Source organism: Lynx rufus, unplaced genomic scaffold (genome assembly GCF_022079265.1).
Source record: "Lynx rufus isolate CCGP_SWC_20201006 ecotype Redwood Valley unplaced genomic scaffold, mLynRuf1.p SCAF_16, whole genome shotgun sequence".
Classification (NCBI taxonomy): Eukaryota; Metazoa; Chordata; class Mammalia; order Carnivora; family Felidae; genus Lynx; species Lynx rufus.
The window spans coordinates 54,307,358-54,321,745 of record NW_025814830.1 but is presented as its reverse complement, the minus strand read 5'-3'; the positions used below and the strand labels follow the sequence as shown (position 1 = coordinate 54,321,745).

Here is a 14,388-nt window from a genome sequence, read left to right as displayed (position 1 = left end):
GAGTGCCGGCTCGCATCCTGGCGGAAAACAGAAGCCCGGTGGGGCGCGCGGCACGCACACAGAGCACCTGACGTCGTCGGGGGCACCGAGGAGCGGGGCTCTGGGCTCCGGAAGGGGCTGAGGGTGGGGGGAAGGTGGAGAGAAAAGACGGTCAGGCGCGGACAGCAGAGGCCGGGAGGCAGAGCCGCAGGACCGGCCCGGGAGGGCCCCCGGGGACACAGACAAGGCAACCCGGGCCGAATCGCCAGCTGACGTGCCCCACCTCCCCGTCCCACCTTCCGTCTGTCCCGTCCACGCATCTCCCAGGTTGAGCTTTCGGTCCCCGGGGCCGGGCACACGGCAGGTCCTGGCCCCCCATGTGCTGAAAACCCACTGGTGGCCGTCTGTGGAGGCGCCCTGCCCTGGGCCAGCCCTTGTGCCCTTCTCATTCCTGCCCCGACGCCCCGGCACCCCAGTGTCCCAAACCCCGCCAACGCCAGGAGCCGCCGTTGACGCCTACCTACTGGGCGCCAGGCGCCGGCCCCGGAGGTTACTGCGGACCATCCCACTGACGCCCGTCACCGACACTGTGCGGGAACTTCTGATGCTGTCCTCTCTCGACCCCTGGAGAAACCGAGGCACAGAGCACCTCAACTGCCTCCCAGAGCCTTTACTCAACGAGTGCACGGATGCACGGGGTGGGGGTGGGGGGCTCGGCATCCTGGGAGAGCGGGGGGCCTCCCGGGAATGAGCCCCCCCTTCCCTGACCTGACCCCACCCGGCCCCCTGCGGTGCGATGCCAGGGCCGGGCCAGGCTCTCTGGAAGCAAGAACCCCAACGATAATGATATGCTGGTGGCACGGATACCCGCAGCTAATATTTACATAACGCTCACCGTATGTACTCCAGGCGCTCTTCCAAATGCTACGCACGCAGCCATTACTCACAGAGCCTCCCAAGCCTGTTTGGTGCATGCCGGTGTTTGCCCATTTCACAGATGGGGCACAGAGAGGTTAGCTGGTCTGCCGAGGACACACAGCCGGCAGGCGTTAGGGCTGGGATGTGAACCCCTCGCTCGGCCTGACCCCAGGGGCCGTGAGGTGGGCCCCCTGCAGAAACCCACAGGGGCGGGGAGGGGGGCGGGGGGGGGGGGAGGGGGGGCAGGCCAGGCGCCCAGGGCCAGGGGGTAGGGGGAGCTCTCCCTCCCGCCAGGAGGAGGCCGCTGCTGCTGGCGCTCTCCCCGCGAGGCCAGGCCTTGCAAGGGAAGCAGAAATCTGTCGTTAACACAGTGCCAAACCCAAAGTGGCTGGTCCCGAACTGCAATCCAATAAAAGTGCGACTTGTCTATTTATCATCCTCGGGGCTTTTTATCACGGTGCAGATGGCTGCTACCTTTGGAAGGCTCAGCAGCTCGCTGCCAGCCGCCCGCCACGCAAAGCTTAGCTCAACAGAATCTGGGCCTGCACCTGTGCAGGGCCGCGAGCGGGGCCCCCCCGGGCACGCGGGGTCCCGTGTCCCTCTCCCGCTCAGCGCTCACGCGCTGCCCCCGCGCCTGCCCCCCTCCCGCGGAGCTGGTGGCCGAGGGCCCGCGCAGCGGCTGGCTCCCCCCGTCCACGGTGCTCACAGCCGCGCCCACCACACCCGGAGCGGAGCCCCCAATGACCGGAGGAGGCAGGTGCTCCCTGGAGCGGAGAGAAAGCGGCAGGAGCCCCGCGGGGGAGCGGAGGGCCGGGTGCGAACGCGCGGCCCAGGCGGCTCAGAGCAAGGGGCCCCGTGGGGCGCCCACGGCGATGCAGGCGGGAAGATAAAGCCAGGGAAGATCAAGGGCCAGGCGTGCGGAAAAGAGGCGCTGTGCAGCCTCCCGGCGTGCGGGGAGTGGGGAGGGGGGGGAGCCCCGGGAATCAGGAGCCGCCCCAGACCCCTGCAGGCTGACGTCTGGCGGGGCCTCCAGAGACCGGGTCCCGGGTCCCGGAAAGAAAGCCCGCGGGAGGGACGCGGGTATCGACACCCACGCGGAGGCCGGGGCGACAGGGAGGGGCGGGAGGTCCCCCCTGGCTGGACGGGAGGTCGGGCCTGAGGCCCGGTGCCTTCCAGTCCTTCCAGCTGCCACAGGTTTATGTCGAGAAGGCAGCTTTTCCACCAGCCCGGGGCCCCAGCTGCAGCGCGCGTGCGTGCCGTGCGTTCACGCGTGTCTCTGCACATGACCCGTCTCCGTGTGCGCACGTACGTGTCTGCGTGCGTGTGTGCATATCGGTCTCTGTGGGCACCAATCTCTGTACACGTGTGTGTGTGTGTGCGTGTGTGTGTGTGTGTGTGCGCGCGCGCGCGCGTACGTGTGTGTAGGGGCTGAAAGTTTCGCCCCCCCCACCCCGCAGCCTGCGGAGGTCCAGGGGCCACCCCGGCACTGTGAGCCATGACCTTTGCCCTTTGGGCTGCGGCCCAGGAAACAGAGCAACGACCAGGACACCCTGCCACCCCAGGTCCTCCCGGCTGACCCGGTGTCTGCTCTCCAAGTAAACCAGACTCGGCAGGCCTCCTACAGCACGCACCTTAGGGATGCTGCCGGACTGGACGAGGGGCTGCATCTGGAAAAGGCACTGAGCATCCTCCCAGCGTCTCTGTGGTCTCCCCTACGGGGTTCAGGGCTCCGGCCTTCCCAAAGTCCTTTCCAGCCAGCTCGGGAGACTTAGGCCCTTCCGGTTGCCTGGAACGCCCCTCCCTGCCGCCCCGAACCGGCCTGCCCCGCTTCCAGATAGGCGCTCCAAGCCTCTGTGTTATTTCTGGGTGCCACAAGGCACACAGGTGGGCGCAGCCACCCCCGTGGCAGAAGCTGTGGCTCAGAGAGGCTGGGAACCGCCACAAGGTCACCCGGCTGCACGCTTTTCCGCCGGGCTGGTTCGCAGCACTGGGGCTCCTACCGCCCCAGCCTCTCCCGTGGTCGCAAAACGGGGGCCGGGAGGGCAGCTGCGCTCGGCTCGGCTACATTGTTAACACTCGCCTCCTCCTCTGTCCTACACCTCTGTCTGTAGCTTTGTTCTTTTTTTTTGCCAGGGTGCTTCAGTTTGTGCCCATCGTAACAATACCTAACTCGTACGTAAACGTTACCTCCGGCCGGACCCAGATCTAAGTACACACACTGCCTCCTTCGATAGTCCTCTCCCCCACCATCTTTATGTTTCACATCGGAAAGCAGCACAGAGAGGTGAAGAAACGGACCGCAGGTCACACAGCTGGAGCGAGGACTGGGACCCGTGTGACGCGCCCCAGGCCATGGCTTGGCCGAGAGCTACACAGCCCTCGTTGGCCATCTGCAGCACGGTCTGGTCACAGCAGACTGGACTGTCTTTGTGCAGGACGGCGGGGACCGGAGAGTTCCAGGTTCTGGCCGCAGCTTTCCCCTGGTGGAGTGGGGACAGGTAATAAGGAGCCCCTTTTCACCTCAGCCTGCTGGGGGCCACACCAGGAGACCTGTCCTTGGCCCCCAGGGTGGAAGCTGGACCTCCCCTCTTTGAGAGATGTCAAGTCTTCTCAGGGGGCAGGGTGGCCGCCCCCGGGCCCCTCATGTGGCAGGCAGCAGCATGCGGAGAAGGGAATGGGGGCCACGCAGGGTTGAATAGCGTCCCCCCCAAATTACATCCACGTGGAACCTCAGAAGGGGACTTTATTTGGAGATACGGTCTTTGCAGATGGGTCTGGAGACGCGATCGCCCTGGATTTAGGACGAGCCCTGATGGGAGAACAGACACCCCTCTCCTGAAATTCTGGACGAATCCTTGGCTGCACACCGCCAGCCTCAGTTTACCTCCACAGTCAGCTTCAACCTCCTGCTTCCTAACGCACCGGCGGCTCTGAACTGGCCAATGAGTCCATCACAACACCCTTTATGCATTCGCTCAACAAACATTTATCAACCGTCTACTGCGCACGTGCGCCAGGTTCTTCCAGGCCCCAGAGAATATGGCAAAAGGCCTGCCTGCATGGGGCTGATGCTGAGCTGGGGGAGCCAGAGAGTAAACAGCCAGACAATCAAGCGACACAACTTCAGCAACCAAAGGCTCTCTAGGGGAAAGGGAGCACCAGACTATTAGAACGGTAAGTGCAAAGGCCCTGAGGCAGAAACGAGATCTTCTGTTCAGGATGGAACAAGCCGTCGGTGGGGTTGCAGCAGGGGCTCCTTGTGGGGGTAGCTGGGGGGGGGGGCACTGGAGCTGCCGGGCCACACCAGGCATTTAAGGTGTCATAAGGAGTTGGGATTTTATTCCACCTGTTACGGGAAGCTGCCGTAAGCCAGGTGGTTTTGACTGAGTGAAGTGGGCTCCCCTCTGATGGCTACAGGGAGAAGGGAGGCCGTGGGGGCGGTGGGGGTGGAGGGGGGGTTGGGGGCCGGACGGGGAGCCAGGCCTGTTCCTCTGGGAAAAGGTTTTGCTGGAGGGAGAGGTGGGCCAGAGCAGGCGTCGAGGGTCCAGGAGGAGAGAATTAGCTCTCAAGTCCGGAGGGAGGAACTTGCTCGTCAGCGGGCTGGTGACCCTTGGAAGGGCAGAGACGTCCGTGGGTGGGCGCGTGTGTGTGCCCGTGCCGACGTGTCTGCGTGTATTGCAGACGTGTGCCCGTGTGCCTGTGTATGGAGGTGTGGACGCTCACCCGTGTCTGTGCCGGGATGCGGAGGCTTCATCCGGCAAGTCCGGACCCCCAGGCTCATCAGAACCCCGCCCCCCACTGACACAGGCCCAGAATCCCAAAGTGCCTCAGCCTGGCGCCTGGTGGGGGCGGGGGCGCACCCTCCCCCTCGCAAGGGCTTCTGGACGCATTCTACCCTCTACCTCTCCAGGCACACTGCCATCTGTCTCTCCCCCTCCTGCCGCTCGGCCATTTGAGCCAGTGATGGGGGGCGCTCCCCGCCTCCGGGACCGGGAGAGCCAGATGGCGGGAGTCAAGGCCCCGTGGGGCCCAGGGGAGGCTGCACAGGGCTGCTGTCCCCACAGCCACTCGGGGTCACGGGGCAGGCCTCCACCGTCAGCCTTGGCGCCTCCTGGCTGTCCCGGCCCCTGTCCCCGGGCCCCACCTCAAGTGGCCTTTTGCAGCCACCACATAAATCACCGTCCAGGTCAGGACCGGGTGAGGGAGCAGGGCTGGGGAGGGCACAGCCCCTGGGGCCTGCAGACAGACTGGCTGCCAGTGACCCCTGACAGCCCAGGCCAGGGGTCTCCAGGGGCCAGCTGGGAGGTCGGGGAGGTGCAGTGCTGCCCTGGGCCTGCGGGTGATCCCGGCTGGCCCCGCTGCACGGGGAGGGCCCGGGTCAGGGGCGCAGGCCAACACCTGTCCAGGTGGCCCGCGTGGAGGGCAGGCCGGAGGCCACGCTGGGTGGCCCGGAGCAGCTGCCCGCACCGGCCGGTTCTGGGCCTTCACCTCTGCACACGACCTCGGCGCCCGCGGACCTGGGCGCAGCTCTGTGAGCTCGGCCCCCTGTCTTGTCACCAACTTCACAGACGCTCCCTGAGAATGCCCACCGCATTCTGGACACGTAAGCTCGGGAGCTGTTTAGTTTCTGTTCCTCCGTCTCACTTTCTAGCTGTGAGAGCCCGGGCAAGTGATTTGGCCGTTCTGGGCCTCAGTTTGCCCAGCTGCGAAAGCGGACGCTGGCACCTACCTCTGAGGGTCTCGGGAGGGTTCGATGAACAGGGCCACCACCTCCGTGGAGGACAGCTGCCCTCCACGGAGGCTCCGGCGCGGGCCTGGGGGTTCCCACAGGACCGGGCAAGGACGCAGCCCCTCCTCCTTGCTCTCCCACCCTGGAGAACACACTCCCTACTTTGCACAAGAGGAGCAAAGGCCCAGGAGGCCCTCAAACACGAGGGTCCCTCAGGCCGGGCTCGCAGCCCCTCGCGTCAGATGCGTGCATTCATTCGTTCACTCACTCATTCATTCACTCATTCCACAAAGTTTATAAAGTGCCTACTATGTGTTAGACGCCTCGTAGGGAGTGTAGAAAAGAGGGGGCTGTCGAGTAGGGGCTCGGTCCGACGGGGGCGGCAGAGGCACAAACACAAGGTCCGATTCAAGCAGAGACACAGACAGAGGTCGGCAGCCTCCAGGATGCGGAGCACAGACCTCCCTTCCCAGAGCCTGGGACAGCTTCAGGGAAGCAGGCACTGAGCGGTGACGAAAATAACGAAGGGTACTTATCATTTGTTGCGGCGTGAGGGGAGTGAGTACTGTCACGATCCGGGAAGCTGGAGGCCCAGAGAGGCTTAGCGACTTGCCCGACACCACACAGCTAAAGCATCTGGGGAGGATCCCAGCCCAGAGACGGCACAGTCACTAGACAAACATCCTAGGGCCCTAGGGGTTGGGATCCGGCCTCAGGGACATCCCGCCCGGCTCCTTGACCCCCCACAGCCGGAAGGAAGGTGTACCAAGAGCACATTTGCTTTACAGGTGGGGAAACTGAGGCCAGGCGGAGTCCCGGACGGCAGGCAGTGAGTAGAAGCTTTGGGAGCCCAACCCAGATCCCCTCCTAGGCTCAGATTTCTAACAGGCCTCGGGGCCTGCCCCCTCTCGCCCCCTTCCTGGGTGGAGCCCACCCGGTTGTGCAAACATATAGCTCCAGCTCCCCCCTCCGGGCGGGGGGGGGGGCGTGGGTGCCGGCTCCCTAGATGGCATTATTTCCTCATTTCTCCTTCCCAGCACCAGACGGCAGCCTCCTGGTCCGGCAGGAGGCCCCGGGCTTGGCAACATCAGGCTTTCTCGAAATAAAAATGAGGGAAAAAGCCTTTCCAGGAGGCCAGTTCTCATATTTACATGTAAAAAGGTCCCCTCGGGCTCTCCCCGCCCTTCCCCCCACTTCCTCTGGGGGCGGGGGATCGTTTGGAGGGCGGGCAGGGGGCCTCTGTGACCCCAGGCGCCTCCTCGGGGGCGGGCGGAGGCGTCCGCTGGGAGAAAGATCAGATGGCCCGGGAGGGGGGAGGGGAGGCGGCTGCTTCCTCGCTCCCCTCCCCCCTGGGATTTCGTGGGTGTGGTAACACGTGAGGCCGGCCGTCTGCGCCCCCCGCCCCCGCCATCTGCTCCGAGGCCAAAAGTCGCCGGCGAGGTGCGGGGCGCTGCCGGGGGGCTGCGCGACCCCGGCAGTAACCTTCCCCCTCCCTGTCCCCACCTCTTAAAGCAGATGTCCCTTATTGATGGGCTCGGGGTCCGCTCCAGCTCCTCCCCCCCCCCCCCCACGATGGCCCCTCCGGCCCCGATCGCCCGCCGCGGATGGCTGCGGCGGCGGCGGGCTCCGACCCGGGGAAGGCCGCGGCGTGGGGTCCCTGCCCGGGAACCAGGGCGCCCGGCCAGCGGGGCTCCCTCCAGGCCGCCGGCCCGCCCCTCCGGCGGCGAGGCCGGCGCCCACGGGCCCTCCCGGGCTTGGGCCGCGCGCCCAGCTGGCCGGGCTGGGGCGGGAGCTGGCTCCGGGGACTCCCCGGGAGGTCAGAGCCTTCCCCCTCCGGGCTGCCCCGTCCGCGCCTTAACCCTCTGGACCCAGAGTTTCTGCTCTCGCCCCGGTTCGGTTCAAGAGGAGAGGGACTCTCTCCCGGGACCTGTGAGTGAGGCCCAGCGGCTGGGCCCAGACAAGGGATTGCCCAGAAACCGGGAAGGTTGACCACCCCCGCCCCAGGCTCACCCCCACACCAGCGGCTTTCATGCCTCCCCTCAACAGCAAGCTGGAGCTGTAAATACTCCAGGGATAGGCTTAGGCTGACAAAATCGCACTAGAGTGTTAATGACTGAGCTGATGCCCCAGCCAGAACTCCGGGCAGGCATCTGGTTGAGCCAGTTATCAGCTGTGTGTCCTGAGGCCACGGTCTTGAGCTCCCGGAGTGGTTTCCCTTTCAGTAAAATCAGGATAAGAAAAACCCCTGCAGAACGGAGTTGCTGCTACCTTCAAGGGATGCTTGCTGAAGCGCAGAGGAGGGGTGGGGTTAGAGGGTAGAGAGGGCACGACCTTTCAAACAGCCCCCCCCCCCAACTAACCCTGGGCTAACCCCAATCCAGGTAAGGCCACAGAGGCTGGGGAGGGGGGAGCCACCAGAAACTAAATAAATTTCCAAAACATATTCCTGAGATTCAGGGCCCTGCAGCCCTAGCCCCTGCCTCTTTGGGGCAGCTGGGGACCAGCGAGGTCTTGGGCCTTGGAGCCCCACAACCTGAAGGTGGAACGTGACCTGGTGCCACTGGGTGACGTCTGAGCACACACCCTTACGCGACTCCCGGCGTGGGCAGATGTTACGTTATAGGGATGAGGCCACGCTCAAAATCTGCTGTTGACAGACCCTGGACGGCCGCAAGTCCCTTCCTGTTTCTGAGACCCAGTTCCTTCCCTGGTACGGTGAGGGGTTGGGCCGCAACCCTACGGAACTTGTGCTCACCTCATCTCTTCTCACCAGGGAGATGGGAAGAATGGCTCTTCCTTCCCTCATAGAGCCAGTGTTTTCTTTTCTTCCATTTAGTCACCAACCAACATCCATCCACTCAACATCCGTCCAACATCAACCATCCATCCGTCCGTCCATCCAACATCCACCCAAGGAACCCAGGGATTGACATCAGACAGACCTGAGCTTAATCAAATCACAGTCCTCCTTTTATGTCTGGTGACCTGCCCCAGGTGACTTAGCCTCCCACAGTCTCAGTTTCCTTTTCTGTAAAATGGGCCTAAGGGCTGCCTCATTCAGGTTTTGGGAGACTAAATGAAAAGGAAATGGCGCCTATAGTCGAAGCCGGGGGTGTATTTAACCCACACGGGCCCGATTACTTGCTGCCCTCTTGCAGTTCATGGTCAGTAACAGCATCTGCCTGGGTCGATACCGGAGTCTGCGCTCTGAATCCCCCAGAATCTCCAGGCCCCCTTCCAATGTCCCCAGAAGAGTCTCTGGGAGAGGGAGATTTATCACCACCTAGGTCCCAAAGGAGACCTGAAAAAGCACAAGGTAAACAATGAGGACCTTCGGGGGCGCCTGGCTGGCTCAGTTGGTAGAGCCTGTGACTCTCAATCTCAGGGTCAAGAGTTCAAGCCCTGTGTTGGGCACGGAGCCTACTAGAAAGAAACAAAAACAAGAGGCCCTTCCATGCACAGGGTGACGACTCCGGACTTCCAGGCTCAATCTCCAGTGAGACAGCCCCGACTCTGTCGCTCTGTGTCTGGGGCCTGCTGCTTAAATGGTCCCAGCCTCAGTTTCCCCGTCTACAGCGTTGCAGACAATGCCTGTAAAACACCCAACACATACATGTCCCTCGATGAACAACTACGATCCTTAGAAACGGGCAGAGAAGGGATCTGGGGGCCGTGGCCGTGCACAGAAGGTGTAACCGCAGAGGTGGCGTGGCGCCCGCCACTGTAAGCGAGGTACGCGACAACACGCGTGTGCACGCGCCCCAGCACACGGACACGAGGGCGAGGCCTGCGCGGGGCGTGCTCGCGTGCCAACCACCGTCTGAGACGCGCGGCTCGGGCGCCAGGACGGCTGCGAGACGGCGGAGGGTGCAGTTGGCGGGCCACACCCGGCCGAAGCGGTCTCTACCCGCGGGAGGTGAGCGCACCTGAGCGTTCCTACCTCAAGGGCGATTTCCCTTCGCTGGGCCCCACTGGTGGTGTCACGGGTGGCGGAAGGGCCATGGGCAGGCGACCCCGCCCCCCCGCCTCCCCTCTCTGGGCGCGCTCCCGCGCCAGCCAACGGCAGAATGTTCTGGAAGCACTGCAATCCATTCTGCATGCTCAGAACCTAATCTTATGACACTCTAAGGGCTTTATTAATAGCCTGTTAGTGGGTAATTCATGCATTTTGATGAGAAATCATCTAGTGGTCGTTTATCGGGGAGGAGGGCTGTGGGGGCAGGTAGGGGGCGTGGAGCGCGGGGGCGTCGCCTCCACGTTGCTTCCGGGCACCTGCCGGGTGGAGGACAGCGACTCCCCCAGGTCCCGCTGCGGCGGTGCGTCTACCATGCCCCCTCCTGACAACCCAGCCACTCATTAATCTTGATGGGCTTTCTGCTGAGCATTCTTCCCGGCTTTCAAACCGTTCGCTAATTGCAATTAATCACTTACCGAAACAGATGTCAGGAACAATGGGGCTGGAAAGGCTGGAGGCTTGATAAAGCTGTCAGGAGAGGGTGCGTGGGTGGCTGCGGGACCAGGGGGCCCGACGCCCTCTGGGTTCTGGGCGCTTGGGGGGTGCCAGGCAGCCCGCTCCTGCCCTGGGCTCAGGGGGTGAGGGGAAGGCGAGGCCGCTATGGGGAGCTCTGGGGAGGCGGGTTCAGAGTCAAGGCCAGGTGTCAGAGGGGAGCCAGGGGGAAGACCCCACACCCATCCCCGCCGGGGGCCAATTTCCAGCTCTGATGCCCCAAAGGATCAAGATGGAGGGGGGGCGAGGGGGAGGGGGACCGGCAGGTGCTCGGATCAGAGAAGCAGGCTCTGCGGTTGGGGTTTTCTGTGTTTTTTTGCCCCGTGGTAACATGAGAATTGTATATTCGCATTAGTTGCCAACATTTGAAAATCAGATTTGACAGAAAAATCTGGACTTCTGGCTTCCCTTGAAAAAATAAAAAGATTTTGCCACACGCCATCTTGCAACAGCAATCAGCTGGGGCTGAGCAAGCTTCCCCCCCCCCCCCGCCCCCGCCCCCACCGTGCTCTGGGCCACAGTCCACCCCAGGTGGCTTCCCTCTTCCTGTGGCTCCTGGACATTCTTCCTTTGGCCACTCCGCCTGTCGGGCTAGACAGGAGAGGCTTTGCACATGACCACCCTGGACGGGCGCCTGTAACTCGGAGCCGAGCTCACAGGGTTTGAACGCTGGACCTAAGAAATCTGCCCCCTGAGGGGCGCCCGGGGGGCTCCGCCGGTGAAGCGTCCGACTTCGGCTCGGGTCACGATCTCACGGTTCGTGGGTTCGAGCCTCCACGTCGGGCTCTGTGCTGACAGCTCGGAGCCTGGAGCCCGCTTTGGATTCTGTGTCTCCCTCTCTCTCTGCCCCTCCCCTGTTTGCGCGCGCTCTCTCTCTCTCTCTCTCTCTCAAAAATAAATAAACATTAATAAAAAAAAAAAAGAAATCTGCCCCTTGAGGCAGAGGTTTCAACCTTAGCTGCACAGGAGAATCTCTTTGGGGGCCCTTAAACATTCTCACGCCCAGGGCCCTCTGGGACGGGGGTTGGGAATGCCTTGTGTCGGTCAGTGGTCCTCAAAGTGGCATCTCCGAGCAGGGGCAGCGTTACCTAGGAACTTGCTGGAAATGCAGGTCCTCGGGCCCCATCCCAGACCTGCTGAACCTGAGACTCCGGGGCTGGGGCCAGCAAGCTGTGCCCGAGGGAGAGCCCCCGGGGGGACTCTGACACCCGCTGAAGTCGGAGAATCACCGTTCTGGACCGTGACCTGGGCGGAGGTCACGCAGGCGTATTCGTGCGTAAAAGTCCCTCCAACTGTACACGTAAGGTGAATGCCACCTGCCACATCTCCGCGCCCACACAGCGTCCCCAGCCAGTCACGCCAGAATCTCTGGGGGTGGCAGGCGGGTGCCTGTATTTTGTCAAGCTCCCCAGGTGACCGCGGCTGGGAGCCCGGGCTGAGAGCCACTGTGTGGGCCCAGCTCACCAGCTGCGCTCACCCACCTCCTCCCTGGCCGCTTTTGCAGGTGCCGAGGACGCACTGTGGTAGGACTCAGTCTCCGAATCACCAGGCGGGGCTCCCTCGGCCCTCCTCCCGTCGGGCTCCCTCCGGGAATCTACTGAGCGGGTCCTCCCAAGGCTGGGGGATCTCGGGCAGGTTGCCTGACCTCTCTGTGTGGGCCTCTCCCCTCCTCCGCACTGGGGTCACGACCACACAGGAGGCACTCCCCGAGTCGGGACAAGGATGGCTCGTCTCGCTATCTGCGTGGCCTCACCGCTCCAAATGACCGCGAGGGGCTAAACGGTATCCCTCGGCGTATGTCTGTGCTTGTTTTCCCATCTGCGAAACGGGCTTCGTGCTCCACAAGGTTGTGGAGATTCAGGGAGTGAACACTGAAGCTCTCGGCCCAGCACCGGGTCCTCCGAGAGGGCTTGGAAAGTGCTAGACGCTGTTAAGATCCTGCTGCACAGCTGGCCCAGAGCTGGGCTCAGGCTAAGCCCCTGATGTGGTCATGGAGGGGACAGAAGAATGAATGAGACCCGCCAACAGTCGCTCACTGCACAGCCCCTACTGTGCACCTGCCCGGTTCACGGCCCCGTGCACGGCCCTGGGAATAACGCCCCGGGCGGAACGAGTCCAGCGGGGAGGCGGAATAAGTAAACACGCACATCCGTGCATGTGTCAGCTATGATGCAGAGCTCTGGAGAGAAACAGAGCTGGTAAGGTAAACAGAGAGCCCGAGGGAGGGAGGGAGGGAGGGAGGTCTCACCAAGGCTGCGCTTATAAAAAGGAAGGGAGGCCAGGGATCATGCAGATGCGTGTGAGTGGGAAGAGGGTTCAAGGCAGCAGAAGCAGTGAGTGCAAAGGCCCTGGGGCACGTCTGAGGACCAGGAAGGAGGCCAGTGTGGCCGCAGGAGACCAAGTAAGGCAGAGTGCGGGAGGGAGTGAGGACAGGGAAGCAGTGGGGTTGAGGGTTGTGGGACAGATCACACTAGGCCTGGCGGCCAGAGTAAGGGCTCTGGCTTTGCCCCAGGGGCACGCGAGTCATGGGAAGCTGCTGAGGAAGCAGGGGGGACGTGTCGTGCCTCATTAGCACATTCACACCTGTCACGTGTAAGGACAAGCTGCGCCCCGTCCGCCCCTGGGGTAAATACAGGGTCTCTGGCTCCCCGGGCACAAGGCATCCAGGAGGGATCGCTTCTGGGCAGCAGCCTGGGCCTTCTCTATGCTCCGAGGGTCAGGTACTGGCACGTGTGCTGGGCACACACCCATCACAACACGAGCACGGGCATCTGGCACGACGGGCCATTCTCTGAAGGTGCCCCAGACAGACGCATGTTCCGGGCAGGAGTCGCGCGTCGTGGGAAGGTGTACGTGTCCGGGGCTATGTCTCCCTGCGTGTGGCTCCGCGTGTTCCGTTCGCTCGCAGGTGTATGTTGCAGGCACACGGGTGCCCACAGATGTCTGCTGCTCCCTCGCGTGTTCTCGGGAGTTATGCAGCGTGTTGGGGGTGTGTGTGTGTGTGTGTGTGTGTATTCGAGTCTGTGTGTTTCGTGTGTCGGCGTGTGCTTAGAGCCGTGGGTGTGCCATGGTGGGCACAGAACCGACACGTCCTGAGCCCATTCCTCCTGGGAGGTCCTGGCTCACATGGGGTAGACAAGCTCACGGTTCCATTTCCCAGGTGAGCAGACCAAGGCTCCAGTCAGGATTCAAAGCAAGATGTGTGGCACATGCCTGTGTCCTGCCTTGCCCTCTCCGGCCTCCTCTTCAAGCCCTTGTCACTAAAACATGAGGATCTTAGAGCCACCATCATCTATCATCCATCCATCCATCCAACCATCCATCTGTCCCTCCATCCATCCTTCCTTCCATCCTTTTCCCACAAATTCCGAGAGAGTGTTGACTGAAAGTATGGCTTCTGGAGCCTGCCAACTGAGTAGCTGAGCAGCTGTGGGCAGGGGACCTCACCTCTCCGTGCCTCAGTCTCCCTATTTGTAAGAAAGTATGGGGTGCCCGGGTGGCTCAGTCGGTTGAGCGTCCGACTTCGGCTCAGGTCACCATCTCGCGGTCTGTGAGTTCGAGCCCCGCGTCGGGCTCTCTGCTGTCAGCACAGGGCCTGCTTTGGATTCTCTGTCCTCCTCTCTCTCTCTGCCCCTCCCCCACTCGTACTCTCTCTCTTTCTCAAACAAAAATAAACATTGAAAAAAAAAAAAAAACAACTCTGTATCTATAGGATACTATCTATATTAAGCCCGAGGAGGGAGCAGTGGAGGAAGTTCAGATTCCTACTGTGGAATCTGCAAGAATTCCTTGCTGTGGATTCTTGGCCAAGGTGAGTCACTTGCGTCTCAGCCTCGAACTCTCCACCCGTGATTCAGGAACAAAACTGTTCTGTCCTAGCATCAGGAGGCCAGGGAGTTAAGACTGTCCAGCACAGCCTGATAAATGGGGGCTGCCGTGACTTTAGGAAGGTGGGAAGGCAGGCTGGCCTGGCCGGCCTTGGAGGGTGGGCCGGGTGCTGGTGTCCCCTGGGTGTGCAGGGGTGCGGCCCCCAGCCCAGCAACACCCTTCCTCTGGGGTCTGGCTCCCAGCTCCTGCTGTGCCAAGCTCCTGGCTTCCAGCAACCTGGCCCCCGGGGGTGGACCTGTGTGTCCTCCCTTTGCTTTTTCGGTCCGTCCCCTGGTGCCCGTTCCACCCGCGGCCTGTGTTAGCTTCTTCCTGTTGAAATACCTCACGCGGTTCCCATCCTCGGGCCCCTGGCTGGGACGGCACGGCA

The 14,388-nt window shown here is 62.6% G+C and overlaps 1 non-coding gene across 1 annotated transcript; it reads left to right on the top strand.

Annotated features, from left to right (window-relative positions):
* Nucleotides 1-8,967: 8,967 nt before the first annotated feature.
* Nucleotides 8,968-9,040, top strand: TRNAE-CUC (transfer RNA glutamic acid (anticodon CUC)). Its single transcript has one exon. It is a non-coding gene; the product is annotated as a tRNA-Glu (tRNA).
* Nucleotides 9,041-14,388: the final 5,348 nt, after the last annotated feature.